The 22887-nt window shown below is 48.6% G+C and overlaps 1 protein-coding gene across 8 annotated transcripts in view; it reads left to right on the top strand.

Moving 5' to 3' along the window:
* Window positions 1-22887, top strand: part of VTI1A (vesicle transport through interaction with t-SNAREs 1A) — a 743722-nt gene that overhangs the window by 36798 nt on the left and 684037 nt on the right. The gene's annotated exons all lie outside the window — the stretch shown is intronic.

Genomic DNA, 22887 nt, shown 5'->3' on the forward strand with positions numbered 1-22887 from the left:
CACAGCTCAGGGTATCACCTCCCCTAGCGGTTTCAGTCCGCACACCCAAACATCTCATCTCACTTGGTATGTATTCCCTTCACACCAGCCAGGCTGATGCATATATTCCTATTATTCATAGCACCTCACTTCATATTCCAAGAAAGCAGCATCAGTCCTTAACGGAAACCTCTCCCGTTGTGACTGTTCATGACGGCTCATTGGGTAAAGCGGGCTTTGTGATTGGTTCTTCGCATCTTTCAGCTCATCACATATTAAGTTGCTTCTCCATAATGCCAAATTTTATTTGTTTCCAACCTTGGATCTTATTGACCCTTACGTGCTGTAACAGTAACATTCAGTAGTTGCTGCAGAGAAAAGATAACGTTCTAAGTGGTCGGAGAAGTCGGTTTGTTAATATTCCCCAGTAATTGTATCCGCTAAATGTTCATTAAAAATGATCTATCAAGTTACTTCTAATTCAATCATGTTTGTATATACTTAATGTATTCTCTTATATATTTGACTCATGGGGCTAAATTATAGCCAGGAGAAGCTGAAGGTGCGGGACTATTTCTCTTTGACTTAATACCAATTTCTCTTGGCTAGTGTCCTTTTCATAGAATTAAATACAGTTAGAGTATCCCATATCCGGAGTGCTCGGGACCAGGAATACCTGTTATCCAGGAGGGTCCCAGGGGTGCAGCGCGTCGGCGAGGGGTCCGGCATGTCGTCAGCGGGAGTCAGCGGCGGTGAGCGAATGGCTGCATAACCACTCTCCTACCTGTCTGTGATTGGCCGCGGACTACAGTGACGCTGGCCGCGTCATGACGTCATTACAAGGCCGAAAAATTCCGGTTAACAGGTGTCTGGATAACGGATACTGGATACCCTACCTGTATAAGCTGAAACTTCAAGGACAAACACCTGTCTCTAGTATCAACAATTTAAGCTAGATCATGATGGGAACATGTATGAGAATTATGAGTAACTACATTTAGGGGTATATTCAATTAAAGTCGAATCCATTTCGACATGTATTTGTCGGACTGGATCTGACAACCCCTATTCAAATCTCATCTTAATTCGACTTTTTCAAGTCGAATTGAGATGAGGGACGCAGAGGAGGAGGGGGGGGGAGACCAGCGGGGACAGCCGCCGGCAGCCAGAGGAGATCAGCGCTACAGTAACGCTGCAGGAGGACGTCACACAGCCGCCCGACCTCACGGCAGTGTCCACCCGGCTCCAGCAAGCTTTTCCTCTCCTCCTCTGGGACCACATCTAAGTCCGACATCTTTTGATGTCGGACTGAGATGGTCGAAAAGGGGGCCAAATCCTGTCAGTTTTGGCCCCGTTTTCGACACAAGCACGTGGATCGGCAGCTATTCCGCCGATCCACGTGCTTTTCGACAAGTCGAATTCATCGACTTGTCAAAAAATTTAGGGATTTATTGAATAGGTCGAATCAGGATTCGACCTTAAAAAGTCGAAAACTGCCGTCTTTTCGACAGACGGCAGTTTTCGACTTTAATCGAATATACCCCTTAATTGTGTTGTTTAAATAAGTTATGTTTGACACTATTTTCCATTTAGCTAGAATAAAAACACACATTTCTTGTTCTACACGGATAACATGAATTTAGGGAAACGGTCGCATTCATTTAGTATACTCTAATATGTGAAAGACCAAATGGAGTCTATGAAGCTTAAAAACCTTTTGTATTTGACCATTCATAAGTAATACATTATTCCATTTTTTATAATGACACAAATCAGACATTGATTGTTTAATTACTAAGGATAATAGATAATGGAAAGATAAGTAAAGACCCTTCATACATTCAGCAGATGCGGGAGCTATTAGTGAGATGAGGAGCACATATTGGGGGTCATTCCGAGTTGATCGCTCGCTGCCGATTTTCGCAGCGCAGCGATCAGGTGAAAAAATTGCATTTCTGCGCATGCGTATGCCCCGCAATGCACATGCGCAACGTACGGGTACAAAGCCCTTTGTGGTTGTGCTCAGGTTCTAGCTAAGTTTTCCTTTGCACTGGCGGCCGCAAGCAGATTGACAGGAAGGGGGCATTACTGGGTGTCAACTGACCGTTTTCAGGGAGTGTTTGCAAAAACACAGGCATGTCTGAAAAAACGCAGGCGTGGCTGGGCGTTCGCTGGGCGGGTGTATGACGTCAAATCCGGACACGGATAGGCTGAAGTGATCGCAAGCGCTGAGTAGGTTCAGAGCTACTCAGAAACTGCACAAACTGTTTTTGCAGAGCTCGGCTGCACATGCGTTCGCACTTCTGCTAAGCTAAAATACACTCCCCAGTGGGCGGCGGCATAGCGTTTGCACGGCTGCTAAAACTAGCCAGCGAGCGATCAACTCGGAATGACCCGCATCATCTGAGGTATACTTGAGGGATTTAAGCAGCAATGGCTGATTGCAAAAGCAGAATCTTCCTCTAATAGGCAAAACCATGTGCACTGCAGGTGTGGCAAATGTAACATGTGCAGAGAGAGTTAGATTTGGGTGGGTTATATTGTTTCTGTGCAGGGTAAATACTGGCTGCTTTATTTTTACACTGCAATTTAGATTTCAATTTGAACACACCACACCCAAATCTAACTCTCTCTGCACATGTTACATCTGCCCCCCCTTCCCTGCCTTGCAACATGATTTTGCCCATTAGAGGAAGAATTTGCTTTTGCAATCAACCTTGAATTAGGCCCCTTGTTTAGAAAGATATCTGATGTAATGAAAAACTTGGTCTAGCTTATATATGGTAAAATGTGCTCTGCATATGTTTTCACTTTAACCGTTATTGAAGAGTTTCCGGCATTTTTGACGACAGCTGCTCAATAACCTCACCCAGTCCCCGCCACCACCTGTATAGCAGATAGGTAACCAACGCTGCTACCTGAGGCTGAGGATGATTGAGCTCACTTCACATTGTAGGGTAAACAAGAGGTTGACAGCTTGGGGGTAATTCAGACTTGATCGTAGCTGTGCTAAATTTAGCACATCTATGATCACTCTCACAGACATGCGGGGGGACACCCAGCACAGGGCTAGTCCGCCCCGCATGTCTGGCCTCCCCTCCCTGCACAGGTACAAAATCACTGCATGGCGGCAATGCTTTTGTACATGAAGAGTAGCTCACTACCAGCGCAACTCCTGCGCACTGTCAGGGAGCTACCTGTCGCTCTCAGGGTCGCAGCGGCTGTGTGTGCGTTGCCTGGACCGCGCCCCCAAAGCGGCGGCCCAACGTCGCCGGCCCGCCCCCTCTCTCCCAGCGAACGCCTCTGCCTGTCAATCAGGCAGGGGCGATCGCTGGGCTGAGATGCCGATCGCATCTCTGGCATGCGCCAGCGCACTGCGGCGCCAGCGCATGCGCAGTTCAGACCTGATCGCCCGCTGTGCGAAAACGGACAGCCACAATCAGGTCTGAATTAGCCCCCATGTCCGTAGCTTTTCCATACAGCTATGGGCGTTGGCTCTCGGGTTCTGGTAACTGCGGGTATTCTTACTGAGAAACGGGGTATGTTTTATAGAGCCGGAGCTTCCCACAGTCAGACCATATTAACTTGTACAAGTCTTTGTCACTAACAATGATTGTAATGTTCTTCTTCGTGTTGCGCTTTGGCGGGGAAGCGCAGTGCTAGATCTGCTTGGTCAGACAGACGGGGAAGATTTAAACACACAAAAAGGTGTAATAAAGACCACCCCTATGTCCCCTCACTCTGTAGTCTAGGACGAAGCTTAAAAAGTTTTATTTTGGTGAAAGTGGCCTAAAGTGGTGGAAGGTTAGTCTTCAATGTCACGTTTACAGTTTAGTACAGCACGCTTCTTTAGATCTACTGCCTTTACCTAGACACTGTTCAAGTATGTTGCAGGATAGGAAACAGACAGTCGTAGTTAATGGAGTGCAATCTATGGAGGGAAATGTTACCAGTGGAGTACCCCAGGGATCTGTACTTGGTCCAGTTCTCTTTAATATCTTTGTTGGTGACATTGCAGATGGTATTGAAGGGAAGATATGCCTTTTTGCAGATGTTACAAAGATATGCAACAGGGTAGACACACCGGGAGGGGTAAAACAAATGATCGATGACCTAGCTAGGCTTTAGAAATGGTCAAGAACGTGGCAACTACAGTTTAATGCTAAAAAATGCAAAATCATGCACTTGGGTCTCAAAAACCCAAAGGCTAAGTATAGTATCAAGGGTACTATAATGGAAACTACTGAGGAGGAAAGGGATTTAGGAGTCATTATTTCAAGTGACTTGAAGGCAGGAAAGCAATGCAACAAAGCAATGAGAAAGGCAAGTCAGATGCTTGGTTGCATAGGGAGAGGAATCAGTAGCAGGAAAAAAGAAGTGATAATGCCGCTGTATAGGTCATTGGTACGGCCCCATCTGGAATACTGTGTCCAGTTCTGGAGACCCTATCTCCAGAAGGATATAAATACATTAGAGAGTGTACAAAGAAGGGCAACTAAAATGGTGCATGGCCTACATCACAAAACTTACCCGGAAAGGTTAAAAGATCGTAACATGTATAGTTTGGAGGAGAGAAGGGAAAGGGGGGACATGAAAGAAACTTTCAAATATATCAAGGGTTTTAACAAAGTTCAGGAGGGAAGCATTCTTCAAAGGAAAAGAAGTATTAGAACTCGAGGACATACACTGAGACTGGAGGGGGGGGGGGTGAGGTTCAGGGGAAATTTAAGGAAAAATTACTTCACAGAAAGGGTAGTGGATGTGTGGAATAGCCTCCCATCAGAGGTGGTAGAGGCTAAGACTGTAGGGCAATTTAAACATGCTTGGGATAGACATATGAGTATCCTTACAAAGAATTAAGGTTAAAAAAGGGTTGAGATTGCCTAAAGGATAAAATAAAAAAAGGGGCAGACTAGATGGGCCAAGTGGTTCTTATCTGCCGTCACATTCTATGTTTCTATGTACATACAGATGTGTCCTCACACACCTAGCCCCAAAACTGCTTCACCAGACTGCACTGATTCCTTACATGCAACACTTGTATATCTGTGTGCTACGGAGTCTGATTTTGTGTACGAAGCACAAGGGAACTTGGCGGTGGGGAAAAAGCTGCTGTCTCATATCAATGTAATCAGTGTAGTCTTGTGAAGCGGTTTTGTTGTACTGCGATCAAGGTGTACATTAGAGCGAAAGAGACACTGGGTGCAAGCCGTTTCACGCAGGAGAAGGGATGTTTGGTGCAACTGCAGCAGTAGTGTAGGAGGACACATCTGGAAGCACATTCCTCAGTGATGGGTGGGTTATCTTGAAGTAATGGCGCAAAGTGAAAGCGTTTTGCATTGCGCATCTGGTGTGACGTGTATATCGGGGCCACAGGCAGAAGAATGAAACAGACAGTAGTGCTGTGTTCTCCTTCACTGACAGGTCACCTGCCTCTTGGATTATATTTTTATAATCAAAAACCAATCCCTTGTAATCTGGGTACTTATTTTTTTACGATCTAACCTTAAAATTAAACAAATGCTGTGATCTTTTATAATAGTCCATGCACTGTACATGTCATTTTTTGCACATTTTTCCCCGGGAAATGCGTCATATGGGTCTATTCAATGCCTGTCAGATCCTCTCCGACGGAGAGGATCAGGCAGTTCGGTATTCAGTTTGCGGACAATTCCAACAGGTTTTTGTCCGTTTTTGACAATGCCGATACAACTTTTTTTGAAGTCTGATTGACATTGTCGAAAACGGGCCAAAAAACTGTTGGAATCGCCTGCAAATCAGACAAAATACGTGGATTCGCGGCTAATCAGCCAATTCACTTGTTTACCGACAAGTCGGATTTTTTAAAAAGTCTTAGAAACTGCACTATAATTGAATAGGTCGAATCCACATTTGAACTAAAAAAGACGGAAAGTGACGTTTCCCCCCCCCCAACTTTTAAAAAAATCTGACCGTAGGCGCAAAACAATGCGAATAGGACACTCAAGCAACTTTTGCTGATTAAAATATACGTTATGGTAAGAACTTACCGTTGATAGCGGTATTTCTCCTAAATCCACAGGTTCCACAGGATACATTGGGATATGGTTGAGCGACAGTGGATCTTGCACCAATCGGTCAAAGCTTTCTGGTCTCCCAGCATGCAGCGGGCCCATCCATATATCCCCGCCTCCTGGCTCAGGCAAATCAGTTGTTTTTCAAAGCTTAAGGCAGGAGCATCATGTAGATCCCTAATCAGGCGAAAGAACACACATGCACACCCTTCCGTACAAGAGGGAAGAGGTTAGTGAGTAAAAGGATCCTCAAATCAGGTGCGTCAGGGTTGGATCCCTGTGGAATCTGTGGACTTAAAATCCGCTTTCCAGTTTAGGACTCCTGGAACGAACACTGCGGACAAGGCTGGAAGATGACGTTCTACCCACTTTAACGTGTGATTTACTTCTTTCATTGCTTTCCTGCTGGGAGTTCCTCTCTGATGGTTGAGGTACGCTACTGCCGTTGCATTGTCTGAGCGGATCTGGACTGGTTTCTCCTGAAGGATGTCCTTTGCCTGATTCAATGCCATTTATATTGCTCGAGGTTCCAATATATTTATTGGCAGGCAACTTTCTTCCTTGGTCCACTGCCCCTGGAAGCAATCTCTTCCTGACACTGATCCCCAACCCTGAAGGCTGGCATCTGTTTCCTAATCTGATATCCAAAAGGGTCTCCCTTTGTCCAGATGTGCTGTCTGTAGCCACCAGGCTAATGACTTCCTTACGTCCAGAGGAAGAACCATAGCCTGCATTTTTTTTTGTCTGATGAAACCCATTCCACTTGGTAAGGATCAGATGTTGCAGAGGCCTTGAATGTAACTGAGCATACTCTACCATGTTGAATGTTGACAGCATCAATCCCATTACACGCATTGCTGTGTGAATGGATATTCTTCGACTGTATAGAAGCTCCTGGATCCTTAACTGAAGTTTGGTTATTTTGGTCCGAGGTAAAATTACTCTCTGAAGGCTCGAATCCAATACAGCCCCCAAGTGTGTCATCCGTTGTAACGGAACCAAAGACGATTTTGCCCAATTTATAAAACCAACCGTGCTTCTGCAGACACTCTATTGTCTGTTGCAGATGACACAGAAACAATTCCTGAGACTGTGCCAGGAAAGATCGTTGAGGTATGGAAATATTCTTATCCCTTGCTGGTGGAGATAAGCTGCCATAATCACCATCATTTTGGTGAATACTCTGGGGGCTGTGGCCAGTCCAAATGGCAGATCCTGAAACTAAAAATGCAGTTGGAAGATAGCAAACCTGAGATAGCGATGGGACAGGGCTATAGGAACATGCAGGTAATCATCCTGTATATCCAGGGACACTAAAATCCCCTGGTTCCATAGCCAAAATGATGGAACGTAAGGTCTCCATATGAAACCGAGGTGCCCAAAAGTACTTGTTCAGCATTTTTAGATTGAGTATGGGCCGGAACGACCCGTTCGGCTTCTGGTCTAGAAACAGGTTGGAGTAGAAACCCTGTCCTCATTGTGCAGGAGGAACCAGAATGATTACTCCTGACTGAAGCAATTTCTGAACTGCCTCTTACAAAGCCCTGGCCTTCGTTTCTACCAAAGACGGGCTGGTAGAAAAAAACCTTTGAGGAGGGTTTTTCCTGGAAGCAAATGCATGACCGTGAGATACCAATTCTTACACCCAGGCATCCATGGTAGACTGCTGCCAAATTTGTGCAAAATGAATAAGTCGGTCCCCCAGGTGGAGGCCCGCACTATCAGGCTTGATGGCTTATCTTCTGTTTTAGAAGCCGGTACTCTGGTTGCCCAATGCTTTTTAGTCTTACTAGACCTGATATACTGTGACTGTTTGCTATCACCCTTTCCTTTTGCTTTGACTTGAGACCAAAAGGGCCGAAAAGCTGGTATTTTAGGCTTAAATTTGTAAGTAGAAGGAAACTTCACTTTCTTGGAGTCTGCTTCTGACTCCAAAATACTGGTTAACTCTTTACCAAAGAGAATGTCTCCAGTAAAAGGTAACAATTCTGAATCCGCTATCCAGGTGCGTAGCCAAACTGCTCGGCAAATGGCTACTGTTGAGGCTAATGCTTGAGAGGCAATAGTATCCATATCTAAGGCTGCTTCTTCCAAGAATATTGCAGCCTGTTTGATATGTGCCACGTGGGATTTTTGATCTCTAGATGTCATTTAAATTTCCTCTTCCAATACATCTGCCCAGGCAGCCACTGCTTTAGCCATCCAGGCTGAGGCCATGGCTGGTCTAATGATTGCCCCAGACAGGGAAAAAATGTTTTTTTAGCAAACCATCTACTCTCATATCCGTGACAACATTTAATGAAGGCAGAGGTAATGTAGATTTTCACACTAAGCGAATCACATGTGTATCTACTTTAGGGGCTACCTCCCTCTTTAAACAGTCCCCCGTCGGAAAAGGATAATTGGAATTACATTTCCTAGGAATTCTAAATCTCTTACTGGGCGTAGCCCAAGCCTCTTCCATAATTTCCGTCAGCTGTTCTGATCCAGGAAACTCAGTCTTAACTGTTTTGGAACGTTTAAATACAGGTGCCTTGGATTTTAACACAGGTTCTGCTGATACTTCTAAGGATAAAATGGATTTCATTGCAGTAATCAACTCGGATATGTCCACTAAGCTGAGACCTTCTTCCTCATCCTCATATGCAGAACCAGAGTGTAGTGAGTCTTTGTCCTCTGATGAATCCTCATCTGAAACATGTGTAGACTGAGAAGATGTTGTTTCGTGTCGAAATTACTTACTTACCACTGGCTTTTCAGCCTGTTTCTGTTGAGAGGCTACTGCATCCCCTGCTGGAAATGACCGCAGGTGGAATGCTGCACATAAGGGTTAATAGTGTAACCTATCGCTGGTACAGAAGTTGGAATTATCCGCTCAGCTACACTGGATAATGTCTGTGCAAACATAGCCCATGGGGGATCAAATTGCACCTGCTTCTGCCTTGAATTTTTCAAGAGCCCTTGGTGAAATCTAAAACAGTTTGCACACAACCCATCCTGAACCAGATCCTGAGAGGTTAACCCAGCTTTACATGACAAACATGATATGAGTGTCGGTGCTGCTGTGAGTGTATTTTCCTCACCTTTGCCGCTCTTAGACATGATAAATAATCAGACACTTTCACAGTTTAATACACAATTTGTGACTGTAATCATTTTAAAATGTGTTAAAATGACATACAATCCGACCCTACCCTGCTTAGCACCAGCATTGAGGATCGGAGTAAACAGAGAAAACTGACAGAATTTATAGCAATCACACTAGCAGTCAGTCACAGGTCATACATTAGTATAATAAGCAATATGAGCACATATTCAACTACAGATACAGTTCAAGTATGTAGGAGAAACCTATTACTGCATTACTTTATAAAAAAAGTTTTAACCATATTCAGACACATAGCGAAAGACACCACAGTAATATTATCAAACTCCTATGCATTATGCACTTATCCAACTATTCGTACTCGAAGGTAGATAGAGACTTAGTGCTGTAATACCTGTACTCAGGAGAGTGGAATACAGGGAGCTTTACCCCGCTTCCAGGATCGATCAATACGTTTGCAAATGCTGAGTGGATCCAGATGCTATAAGTGTACACCGCCGCTCCGTGAACCTATAGTGAACACAGACGCCAAGTGAACACTGACACACCAGTCACACAGCCGCCTATGCTGCAACGGAGCCCCTTAGTACACAGCGTCTTGGTCGGGAGCGGGAATTCAGTTCATGGCGGGAGACTCGGAGGAAACTGGTCATGAACCGGGGGGAAGGACGGCCAGGGGAGCGCCTGACTCCCCACTGCTGACATCAGCCCTAGGGATCGCAGCCTCACGCTACCCCTGGAGCCTGTGATACCTAAGGCCTAGCGCTGGTGCACTCTTGGTGGCAGCCACGTCAGATTCCTCCCCACCTGCCGCTATACAATCAGGAGCCAGGCGCCATTCCTGTCACTGCGTCAGATTCCTCCCCACCTGCCGCTATACAATCAGGAGCCAGGCGCCATTCCTGTCACTGCGTCAGATTCCTCCTCACCTGCCGCTATACAGTCAGGAGCCAGGCGCCATTCCTGTCACTGCGTCAGATTCCTCCTCACCTGCCGCTATACAGTCAGGAGCCAGGCGCCATTCCTGTCACTGCGTCAGATTCCTCCCCACCTGCCGCTATACAATCAGGAGCCAGGCGCCATTCCTGTCACTGCGTCAGATTCCTCCCCACCTGCCGCTATACAGTCAGGAGCTAGGCGCCATTCCTGTCACTGCGTCAGATTCCTCCCCACCTGCCGCTATACAGTCAGGAGCCAGGCGCCATTCCTGTCACTGCGTCAGATTCCTCCCCACCTGCCGCTATACAGTCAGGAGCCAGGCGCCATTCCTGTCACTGCGTCAGATTCCTCCCCACCTGCCGCTATACAGTCAGGAGCCAGGCACCATTCCTGTCACTGCGTCAGATTCCTCCTCACCTGCCGCTATACAGTCAGGAGCCAGGCGCCATTCCTGTCACTGCGTCAGATTCCTCCTCACCTGCTGCTATACAGTCAGGAGCCAGGCGCCATTCCTGCCACTGCGTCAGATTCCTCCTCACCTGCCGCTATACAGTCAGGAGCCAGGCGCCATTCCTGTCACTGCGTCAGATTCCTCCTCACCTGCTGCTATACAGTCAGGAGCCAGGCGCCATTCCTGCCACTGCGTCAGATTCCTCCCCACCTGCCGCTATACAGTCAGGAGCCAGGCGCCATTCCTGCCACTGCATCAGATTCCTCCCCACCTGCCGCTATACAGTCAGGAGCCAGGCGCCATTCCTGCCACTGCGTCAGATTCCTCCTCACCTGCCGCTATACAGTCAGGAGCCAGGCGCCATTCCTGTCACTGCGTCAGATTCCTCCTCACCTGCCGCTATACAGTCAGGAGCCAGGCGCCATTCCTGTCACTGCGTCAGATTCCTCCCCACCTGCCGCTATACAGTCAGGAGCCAGGCGCCATTCCTCCCAGTGCGTCAGATTCCTCCCCACCTGCCGCTATACAGTCAGGAGCCAGGCGCCATTCCTGTCACTGCGTCAGATTCCTCCCCACCTGCCGCTATACAGTCAGGAGCCAGGCGCCATTCCTCCCAGTGCGTCAGATTCCTCCCCACCTGCCGCTATACAGTCAGGAGCCAGGCGCCATTCCTGCCACTGCGTCAGATTCCTCCTCACCTGCCGCTATACAGTCAGGAGCCAGGCGCCATTCCTGTCACTGCGTCAGATTCCTCCTCACCTGCCGCTATACAGTCAGGAGCCAGGCGCCATTCCTGCCACTGCGTCAGATTCCTCCTCACCTGTCGCTATACAGTCAGGAGCCAGGCGCCATTCCTGTCACTGCGTCAGATTCCTCCCCACCTGCCGCTATACAGTCAGGAGCCAGGCGCCATTCCTGCCACTGCATCAGATTCCTCCCCACCTGCCGCTATACAGTCAGGAGCCAGGCGCCATTCCTGTCACTGCGTCAGATTCCTTCCCACCTACCGCTATACAGTCAGGAGCCAGGCGCCATTCCTGTCACTGCGTCAGATTCCTCCTCACCTGCCGCTATACAGTCAGGAGCCAGGCGCCATTCCTGCCACTGCGTCAGATTCCTCCTCACCTGCCGCTATACAGTCAGGAGCCAGGCGCCATTCCTGTCACTGCGTCAGATTCCTCCTCACCTGCCGCTATACAGTCAGGAGCCAGGCGCCATTCCTGCCACTGCGTCAGATTCCTCCTCACCTGCCGCTATACAGTCAGGAGCCAGGCGCCATTCCTGCCACTGCGTCAGATTCCTCCCCACCTGCCGCTATACAGTCAGGAGCCAGGCGCCATTCCTGTCACTGCGTCAGATTCCTCCTCACCTGCCGCTATACAGTCAGGAGCCAGGCGCCATTCCTGTCACTGCGTCAGATTCCTCCCCACCTGCCGCTATACAGTCAGGAGCCAGGCGCCATTCCTGTCACTGCGTCAGATTCCTCCTCACCTGCCGATATACAGTCAGGAGCCAGGCGCCATTCCTGTCACTGCGTCAGATTCCTCCTCACCTGCCGCTATACAGTCAGGAGCCAGGCGTCATTCCTGTCACTGCGTCAGATTCCTCCTCACCTGCCGCTATACAGTCAGGAGCCAGGCGCCATTCCTGTCACTGCGTCAGATTCCTCCTCACCTGCCGCTATACAGTCAGGAGCCAGGCGCCATTCCTGTCACTGCGTCAGATTCCTCCTCACCTGCCGCTATACAGTCAGGAGCCAGACGCCATTCCTCCCACTGCGTCAGATTCCTCCCCACCTGCCGCTATACAGTCAGGAGCCAGGCGCCATTCCTCCCAGTGCGTCAGATTCCTCCCCACCTGCCGCTATACAGTCAGGAGCCAGGCGCCATTCCTGTCACTGCGTCAGATTCCTCCCCACCTGCCGCTATACAGTCAGGAGCCAGGCGCCATTCCTGTCACTGCGTCAGATTCCTCCCCACCTGCCGCTATACAGTCAGGAGCCAGGCGCCATTCCTGTCACTGCGTCAGATTCCTCCCCACCTGCCGCTATACAGTCAGGAGCCAGGCGCCATTCCTGCCACTGCGTCAGATTCCTCCCCACCTGCCGCTATACAGTCAGGAGCCAGGCGCCATTCCTGTCACTGCGTCAGATTCCTCCCCACCTGCCGCTATACAGTCAGGAGCCAGGCGCCATTCCTGCCACTGCGTCAGATTCCTCCCCACCTGCCGCTATACAGTCAGGAGCCAGGCGCCATTCCTGTCACTGCGTCAGATTCCTCCCCACCTGCCGCTATACAGTCAGGAGCCAGGCGCCATTCCTGCCACTGCGTCAGATTCCTCCCCACCTGCCGCTATACAGTCAGGAGCCAGGCGCCATTCCTGCCACTGCGTCAGATTCCTCCTCACCTGCCGCTATACAGTCAGGAGCCAGGCGCCATTCCTGTCACTGCGTCAGATTCCTCCCCACCTGCCGCTATACAGTCAGGAGCCAGGCGCCATTCCTGCCACTGCGTCAGATTCCTCCCCACCTGCCGCTATACAGTCAGGAGCCAGGCGCCATTCCTGTCACTGCGTCAGATTCCTCCTCACCTGCCGCTATACAGTCAGGAGCCAGGCGCCATTCCTGTCACTGCGTCAGATTCCTCCTCACCTGCCGCTATACAGTCAGGAGCCAGGCGCCATTCCTGTCACTGCGTCAGATTCCTCCTCACCTGTCGCTATACAGTCAGGAGCCAGGCGCCATTCCTGCCACTGCGTCAGATTCCTCCCCACCTGCCGCTATACAATCAGGAGCCAGGCGCCATTCCTGCCACTGCGTCAGATTCCTCCCCACCTGCCGCTATACAGTCAGGAGCCAGGCGCCATTCCTGTCACTGCGTCATATTCCTCCTCACCTGCCGCTATACAGTCAGGAGCCAGGCGCCATTCCTATCACTGCGTCAGATTCCTCCTCACCTGCCGCTATACAGTCAGGAGCCAGGCGCCATTCCTGTCACTGCGTCAGATTCCTCCTCACCTGCCGCTATACAGTCAGGAGCCAGGCGCCATTCCTGCCAGTGCGTCCGATTCCTCATCACCTGCCGCTATACAGTCAGGAGCCAGGCGCCATTCCTGTCACTGCGTCCGATTCCTCATCACCTGCCGCTATACAGTCAGGAGCCAGGCGCCATTCCTGTCACTGCGTCAGATTCCTCATCACCTGCCGCTATACAGTCAGGAGCCAGGCGCCATTCCTGCCACTGCGTCAGATTCCTCCTCACCTGCCGCTATACAGTCAGGAGCCAGGCGCCATTCCTGTCACTGCGTCAGATTCCTCCTCACCTGCCGCTATACAGTCAGGAGCCAGGCACCATTCCTGTCACTGCGTCATATTCCTCCCCACCTGCCGCTATACAGTCAGGAGCCAGGCGCCATTCCTGTCACTGCGTCAGATTCCTCCTCACCTGCCGCTATACAGTCAGGAGCCAGGCGCCATTCCTGTCACTGCGTCAGATTCCTCCCCACCTGCCGCTATACAGTCAGGAGCCAGGCGCCATTCCTGTCACTGCGTCAGATTCCTCCTCACCTGCCGCTATACAGTCAGGAGCCAGGCGCCATTCCTGTCACTGCGTCAGATTCCTCCTCACCTGCCGCTATACAGTCAGGAGCCAGGCGCCATTCCTGTCACTGCGTCAGATTCCTCCCCACCTGCCGCTATACAGTCAGGAGCCAGGCGCCATTCCTGTCACTGCGTCAGATTCCTCCCCACCTGCCGCTATACAGTCAGGAGCCAGGCGCCATTCCTGTCACTGCGTCAGATTCCTCCCCACCTGCCGCTATACAGTCAGGAGCCAGGCGCCATTCCTGTCACTGCGTCAGATTCCTTCCCACCTACCGCTATACAGTCAGGAGCCAGGCGCCATTCCTGTCACTGCGTCAGATTCCTCCTCACCTGCCGCTATACAGTCAGGAGCCAGGCGCCATTCCTGTCACTGCATCAGATTCCTCCCCACCTGCCGCTATACAGTCAGGAGCCAGGCGCCATTCCTGTCACTGCGTCAGATTCCTCCTCACCTGCCGCTATACAGTCAGGAGCCAGACGCCATTCCTGTCACTGCGTCAGATGCCTCCCCTCCTGCCGCTATACAGTCAGGAGCCAGGCGCCATTCCTGTCACTGCGTCAGATTCCTCCCCACCTGCCGCTATACAGTCAGGAGCCAGGCGTCATTCCTGTCACTGCGTCAGATTCCTCCTCACCTGCCGCTATACAGTCAGGAGCCAGGCGCCATTCCTGTCACTGCGTCAGATTCCTCCCCACCTGCCGCTATACAGTCAGGAGCCAGGCGCCATTCCTGTCACTGCGTCAGATTCCTCCCCACCTGCCACTGTACAGTAGTGTTCCGCAGACCATCCCGCTACAGCTGTGAATACATGGCTGCATTACTCAAATGGCGTAATTCCTGCTTCTAGTTGCCTGAGATGAGGAGAAATATAATTCTTGACTACATATAGTATCTGTTCGTTGACAAACACTTTTCATCAAACATTGTCATTAGACCAGGACTTCCAGCGTTCCCCTGGTGTTTTGTGAAGGCTTTTTATTGAAAATCGTGCTTTAAGTACGGGCCTTCTTTATACACATTTGCAGTGCACAGTGTAGTATGTGATCACTATTTATCATGGTCTTCTCTGTAAGGTGTGGAAAAGCTGGGCAGGCAGTACATGCATATCACCTGCAGGTGGCAGTGTCGTCCTGTTTTCTATAGTTTCCTACTGCGCTGTTATTATTTGGCTACAACTAAATATTACTGTCTGATGAATTATATATCTCTGGTGGGATTTGCATTTCTATATTGGCTGTAGACATGGTGTTGAATGTTTTATTAACCATCCCAGTGCAACTGTCAGCCTATTAAAGAGATCCAGTGGACCCTGTGTAGAAAAATAAGCCAGAATGCATCTATTCCATCAGATTGTCGTTGCGGTTGTTTATTTCCTCTGCTTTTATTTTAATTATTTTTATATATTTTTTACAATTCCTGACTGCTTTTATTTTATTCTAAATCTACGGCGCTTTTAAATAACAATTAACGGCAGATTAGAGTTTGGTATTTGGGAACATGAGATGTTCCATTGTTAAGAAATATATTTATTTTTGTTGGTGAGAAATGTGTATGAAGGTAATGAGTGTTCTGCACTCGAGTGATAAGGGTGTAATCTGCCGCTCGCGTACGAGGCTCCTCTGTAGCTCAGGCCTCGCCATGCACGAGGTGGGTGTGAGGCGGAATTATATGCGGGATAGATGACATTACGGGGTTTTTCCTTTCGCCAATTAAGCCGGTGCATTAAAATATTTCACAGTATTCCTTCTGAGTCGCACACTCCGACTAATCTGAGAGTTACGCTCTCCACACAAATACTTCTTATCACAAACAGATGTCTGTGTGGTCTTTTCTCATTTTAATAACTTTTTAAACCTATAATCCCTTTGTGAGACTAATAACATTCACAGAAACATATTGACAGAACTGTGGTCCTGCGTAATTTACTGCGTGGTGAAATGCAGACTGTTATTACTTTATCGGCTATTTCTGACTGCCGTGTCCTACAGGAGGATTGATGACAGGAAGTCTGATGTGCATGGGAGAATACCCTCCCCCTTTCCCTCACCGGTCTAGTAATTGCAACTTTTATCTCTAAAGTTCTGATAAACTTTTTAAACTGTCTGTCTGTCCTCATATCTATCATCCATCTATCTATCCATCTATCCATCTATCCATCTATCTATCTATCTATCTATCTATCTATCTATCTATCTATCTATCTATCTATCTATCTATCTATCATGTTTTTCTACCTGTTGGACCTTAGAGCCTGGGAGTGGGGAGAGTTAAGGGCCGTATTCACGGCCCGATTTGGGGAGAGATGTGTGCTGAGCTGTTCGCTCTGCACACATCTCTCCCCCCGCTCAGCACAGCGCGATGTGTGCTGAGCGTGTGGGGGGAGACGGGGGGGGGGGGGGGGGGGGGGGGGGGGCGCTAATTTCACCCAGCGGGTGAAGTGAGCGACCTGCTAGATTGGCCAATCTAGCACCAGTGATAGCGATGCGCGGGACTGCACATCGCTATCTCTGTGAGGGGTACACACGGAGTGAGTACCCCCTTTAGGGTTAGGCCCTTGGTGGGCGGAGCGGTTGTAGCCCTAGCCAAGGCCCCAATCCCAAAAATGCATTGGTCTGTTTGACATTTCTGTCTGTCCTGTTAACCAGTCCTGGCTGGTCTGGTGGGGTCTGTGAGGTCATGCTGTGATGTCATAATGGTAACAACTGCCTATACCAGGACTTTGCTGCTTCTGCCCTGTCTCATACTCCTCCAGAGCCCTGGAAACGCAGCTCACCCGTAGTAGGCGATATCACTGGAAAAGCTACTGGCAAGAGGTTAGTTACCAGACAAACATGGGCAGCTTAGTGCAATGCGGCGGGGGTAGACTGATTTGGAGCGTGATTAACGGGAGATAGAGGAAAGCAGAAATGATTGACAGTGAACGGAACTTGATTTTTATTTAAGTGTTGAGCGAAATGCGGGCGAATTGCATTTATCTTCATCTTGCTGTCATCGGATTATGTCAGTAGAATCCGTGTCTCGGACGGAGCTTAGGGAGAGAGAGTTAGAGCGTCCTGTATGCAAATGCAGTAATTTGGAAGTGCCGACTTACATGCCGCCTTATACCCGCTTTTTGTACGTCGCAGATTATGAGCCAGTTAAGCCGGCTGGCAGTGAGGATTATATTTTATTTATTTCCTTTTCTTTCTTTTTTTTGTTGTCGTTTTGTTAATTTATATAGTGCAATATATGTAAATAAAAGGGAATCAGCATCTAGTGGCAAAATAATCATCCTAATGTTAGAGCACTCGCCTAGACAAACCACTGATCAATAATAATTTTGACATAAACATCACTAGAACACGGAGGGGTCTCATTAATACTTAGGGGCAGATTTAACAATGAGTGATTATTTTTGTTATCTATCGTTACAAATGGTGCTCCAGCCAATCAGCACCTAACTGTCATGTCTTTGAAAAATGGCAGTTAGGTGGTGATTGGTTGGGGCACTGTTTAATATTTGTAACAAGTGATAACAAGAATATCACTCATTGTTACATCTGTCACTGGGTAACAATGATTATCTCCTTAATACTTTGGGACAGATTTAGGCGTTCATTTATCAACGAGTGATAAAACTTGTAGGATGAAACTCATTGCCGATGATAAAATGGTGCTCCAGCCAATCAGCTTCCAACTGTCATGTGTTCACTTGATTGGCTGGAGGACCGTTTATTATACGCAACAAGTTTTATCATTGGTTGGTAATTGAGCCCCTTAATGAGTGATGTTCTTGTGATCACTCATTAAAAATATTGAACGGTGCTCCAGCCAATCAACTCCTCATTTTTCTTCACTCCCTCATGTGATAAGGATTTCACTGACCTACTGTACCCTTACCGTAAAGGATAAGGATTTCACTGACCTACTGTACCCTTACCGTAAAGAATCCCGTCCTATGCTAATGGTCAAAACTGCTTCCTATCACAGCTAATGACCCATTGTTCTCTGTGTGGTCCTTGTTATGGAAATTGACATCATGTTGATTCATTATTCTCCACTCCCTCATGTGATAAGGATTCCACTGACCTACTGTACCCTTACTGTAAAGAATCTTGTCCTATGCTAATGGTCAAGCCTGCTTCCAATCACAGCTAATGACCCATTGTTCTCTGTGTGGTCCTTGTTATGGAAATTTACATCATGTTGATTCATTATTCTCCACTCCCTCATGTGATAAGGATTTCAGTGATCTACTGTACCCTTACTGTAAAGAATCCCATCCTATGCTAATGGTCAAACTGCTTCCAGTCACAGCTAATGACCCATTGTTCTCTGTGTGGTCCTTGTTATAGAAATTTAGACAAATATTGACCTCAAATATATTTATCACTTCAAAAGTGCTGGAGGGGGGCTATTGGGTGAGGCGCAATGGTATATATGATAATGCGGTTGGTCGTTGCTATGCGGTTTATGTACCGATTTCACCTCCTCCGTGCGACAGTGTTTTCTGCAACCTCTACTCCATTTATGAGCAAAGCGTTGTGGTACGTAATAACTAATTATAACTGTGGCTCCAGTAGGACAGAGGTTCCATCAGCACACAGGTGCGTTCTCTGTCACAGCCATGGGTCTAGTTCAGACCTGACCGCTCCTCTGCAGATTTCCAGAAGTCTGCGCCCAGATAGCTGCCGCCCATAGAGAGTGAAAACCTGCCCTGTGCAAGTGTGCAAATGCACGCGTACGCCGTGTGAAAATTCCGCCAGACAGCGGACATCTGCAAATCCGTTCACAACTCGCTCACCATCGACCGATTTTCCAGTCTGTGCAGTGTGTGCGCAGCCCAGAACTTACTACCACAGTGCGATGAGAATCAGGCTGATTGGGGCCGGAGCTGACGTCACACACCCGCCCTGAAAACGCTTGGGAACGCCTGAGTTTTCCTGACACTCCCAGAAAACGGGCAGTTACCGCCCACAAACGTTATCTTCCTGTCAATCACCTAGCGAACGCCTAGCGATCAAACTTTATGCACCATCCTGTCACTGTTTGGGGGTCGCGCCTGCGCACTGTGGTGCGTGCGCAGTCATCCGATAGTCGTCCGCTGTGCGATTTTGCACAAAAGTGATCAGGTCTGAATTAGGCCCCATGTCTGTGTCCTGCTCTTTTGCTATATGCGTCACTTGTAATGGTGAAAGTGCAGAACCGATAGCCTGGTATTTATTCCCCTTGAATGCAGATTATTTTTATTGACCCAATATTCTCTCCCCACCCCCCCCAAGATTTATGTACTTTTATAATAGGGATAATGGGGTTATTTGCTGAGGTGCGTATTGTGTAATACCCCACATTTAAAACTGCAATGATTTTAATAGGATAACCTGGGTACATTGCAATTTAAATCACTGCACAGCTAAGAGAAGACTTTCAGGAGCCTCCTCTCCATACATTAACCCTTAAAGTCTTTTACAGGTCTGTTTTTCTGCTGCACTCGTCGCCGACCGAATTTCCTCGTTCTATATTTTGCTACTTTCCCTGTATTTTAGTATTTTTTCCTTTTGTCGTCACAGCGAGCTCCGTAATATTATTTGGAAATATTGTTCCGTACGCTCTGCCTGCACACGGAAGCTGCAAAATAGAAGGCACTGGCTGTAATATCCGTCAGACTATTTAATAACATTGTCCCTGTCATGTCGCAGAAACCTGCAACGCCGTGATTTGATTGGAGGGAAAAGTTTGTCCTGAGAGGAGGCCAGGAAGCAGAAGTTAGCAGGCGGTTTAGCTGTTATTATACTGGTAAAAATCCGGGTAAATGGTGCTGAGATCTGGGGTAAGTGACACTGATTGGATTAGAAATGTATAGAAAGCAGGCTGGCGGAGAGAAAGCAATGAGGACAGGGTGATGGGGGAAGAGGAAAGTTTATGTGACATATTCGGTGTCCCTGTTTGCTGCAGCGCTGCCGCTGTGACACCTGATTGTCAGTTTTCTCTATTAGGCCGGTCTCATAAATGAAACATGTTGTATTTAAAGATGATGAAAGACGCGAGCACCGGCTGACAGACCCCATTCCGGCAATGTGTAGGTGACGACGTGGGATATAGGTTTGTACACGACTCGTAGAAAGTGACAGATCAAATTGAGGTGTCAATCTAATGGGTGTTTTTCAAACCCACCAGGTTTCCAGCGCAATGCACCTGCAATGTGCCGGCAGGATATATCGCCCACTCCTGTGTGTCCCCCCACGGGCGTGTAATCCACGCCTTTGGCTCATGTCGTGCTGAATGGGCTGTGACGTGTTCATATCACCGGGGCATATTGGGCCTGACGCTCAGCTGTATGCCAGTCGGCTGGGGAAACGGTCATTAGGACGACCACTATTGGTCGACATGCATTAGGTCGACGGAAAAAGTTAAAATGCGTTTTTCACATTTTGTTTTAATTATTTGAACTTTTTCATACTTTATGATCCACGTGGACTACGATTGGAATAGTAACCTGTGCCGAGCGCAGGGGCCGCGAAGAGAGCCGTGCGAGGGGACACGGCACACTAATTGGGGTTCCCCGTCACTTTACGATGAAAACGACATCAAAAATGATTGTGTCGACCTATCTCAGGTGTCGACCTAGTCACTGTCGACCAATAGTGGTCAACCTAATGACTGTCGACCCCATGACCCATACCCGTCGGCTGTATATGCTCAGCATTGCGTAAGCTGGAATAAGTGTGGACATTCTTGCCCCGACCCTATCCATACACGTGGTTTGTTAGTGGTAGGCATTGTCAGTGCGGACCTCTACCAGCCTGTACTCTATGATATGCCTGCGATCAGGTGTGTCTCCGCTTCTGTCTAACCCTGCACAACGCACAGTTCCTCCGGCGATGGACTCTCACAGCTCTGCATACACGAGAACGCTCTGCGTACACCAGGACACCCTGTTGCGTTGCAGTGACAGTCGTGAGCGTAGATGCGCTTTATAGGGCCTGCGTACATCGCTGATGCTTTGAGATCTGCGACGACGGTAGCCGTGGCCTCTAAGCCACACCTTGGACGCAGAAGCGGATCAGAGAAGCCGATAGAAGGCGTCTATTTGCACAAGCTGCTTCCTGTGTCGTCATATTATCGCACAGCCGCTGCGTACTTTGCCCCGCATCTGTGTTAATGTGACCATCTCTCAATCAGGCCAAAAATGCGCATGACAATCGCACTTGCCTGTGCTGTGTTCCAGAGCGTGTGCAGAGCAAAAGACGTTCTGCGGACAGGTATATGTTCAGCTTTCAGCCCCCTAATGTCTCCGTGACAATGCCCTGGTTGGTGGTGAAAGTTGTTTGCCGTATATCTCCCAGATATGTACATGTAGCGGACACCAAGCGTTCGGAATTCAAGACGTATAAAGGGAAATACGACGGAGAAGCTCGGTGTGATTCAGTAGCGATGTCCAACGTTAAAACAAAGTGCTACAGCGGGAGGAAGTGTGTACTTCCGGATTGTGGTACCCGGGCATTAATGTGGGGCAACTGCAAGTGTTATCCTGCGGTGCCAGCAGAAGGTTGCACTGTGCTGTAGAGCAGGACGCCAGGGTCTTGTTGTAGGGTGCAAACCTCTCATCACAACTCTCAATGCAGGAAGCACAAAGAGGGAAGATGTATCAAAACTTGAGAGAGATAAAGTGGAGACATTGGGCCTCATTACGAGTTGATCGCTCGCTAGCTATTTTTTGCAGCGCTGCGATCAGATAGTCGCCGCCTATGGGGAGTGTATTTTAGCTGTGCAAGTGTGCGATCGCATGTGCAGACGAGCGGTACAAAAAGTTTTGTGCAGTTTCTGAGTTGTCCAGAACTTACTCAGCCACTGCGATCACTTCAGCCTGTCCGGGGCCGGAATTGACGTCAGACACCCGCCCTGCTAACGCTTGGACATGCCTGCATTTTTCCAAACACTCCCAGAAAACGGTCAGTTGCCACCCACAAACGACTTCTTCCTGTCAATCTCCTTGTGATCGGCTGTGCGAATGGATTCTTCATTAAAATCATCGCCCAGCACCGATCCGCTTTGTACCCGTACGATGTGCCTGCACATTGCGGTGCATATGCATGCTCAGTTCTGACCTGATCGCAGCGCTGCAAATAATAGCTAGCTTACGATCAGGTCGGAATGACCCCCCATTGCCCATAGCAACCAACCAGCTTCTGACTAGCCTTTATTTAGCTCAGTCTTTTAAATGACAGGAGTTGATCGGTTACTATGAGCAACTGCTCCACTTCTAAGGCTTGATACATTGGAGGAGATTCAAATGTTTGAAAAGTCAGTTGGGAGTCTGTTTTTTTCTATCTAATAGACAGGAAAAAACAGACACCCAACCGACTTCTCAAACAATTGAATTTCACCCATTGTCTCCCAGGAAGAGGCCAATAGAGCGATAGAGGAAGGTGATGGGAGATTGTATGGAGCCATTGTAAAGGACTCTATGGTGGGTTCCGGTGGTTCCGTCATGTAGCAGGCAACATTTCCTCTACGTAGTTGAGGTGCAGACATTTCCGTAGGAGACGGTGCTAATGGCCACTTACTGGTGCAGGATTAGGATCTTCGCCCTACGTTGGGGCACCTCTTTCCTGACAGGAGGGGTAACATCTGGGATGACCGTGCTCCACGTGGTTACTAATTGGTTTGATGAGGGTGACGGCGATTATGTCACCACTCCCACAATCTATGTGATGTGTTAAGACCCCAGAGAAGGGAATAAGGTGGATTAATGTCCGGTATCTGAATTATGCAAAG

The sequence above is a fragment of the Pseudophryne corroboree genome, chromosome 3, assembly GCF_028390025.1.
Source record: "Pseudophryne corroboree isolate aPseCor3 chromosome 3, aPseCor3.hap2, whole genome shotgun sequence".
Taxonomy (NCBI): Eukaryota; Metazoa; Chordata; class Amphibia; order Anura; family Myobatrachidae; genus Pseudophryne; species Pseudophryne corroboree.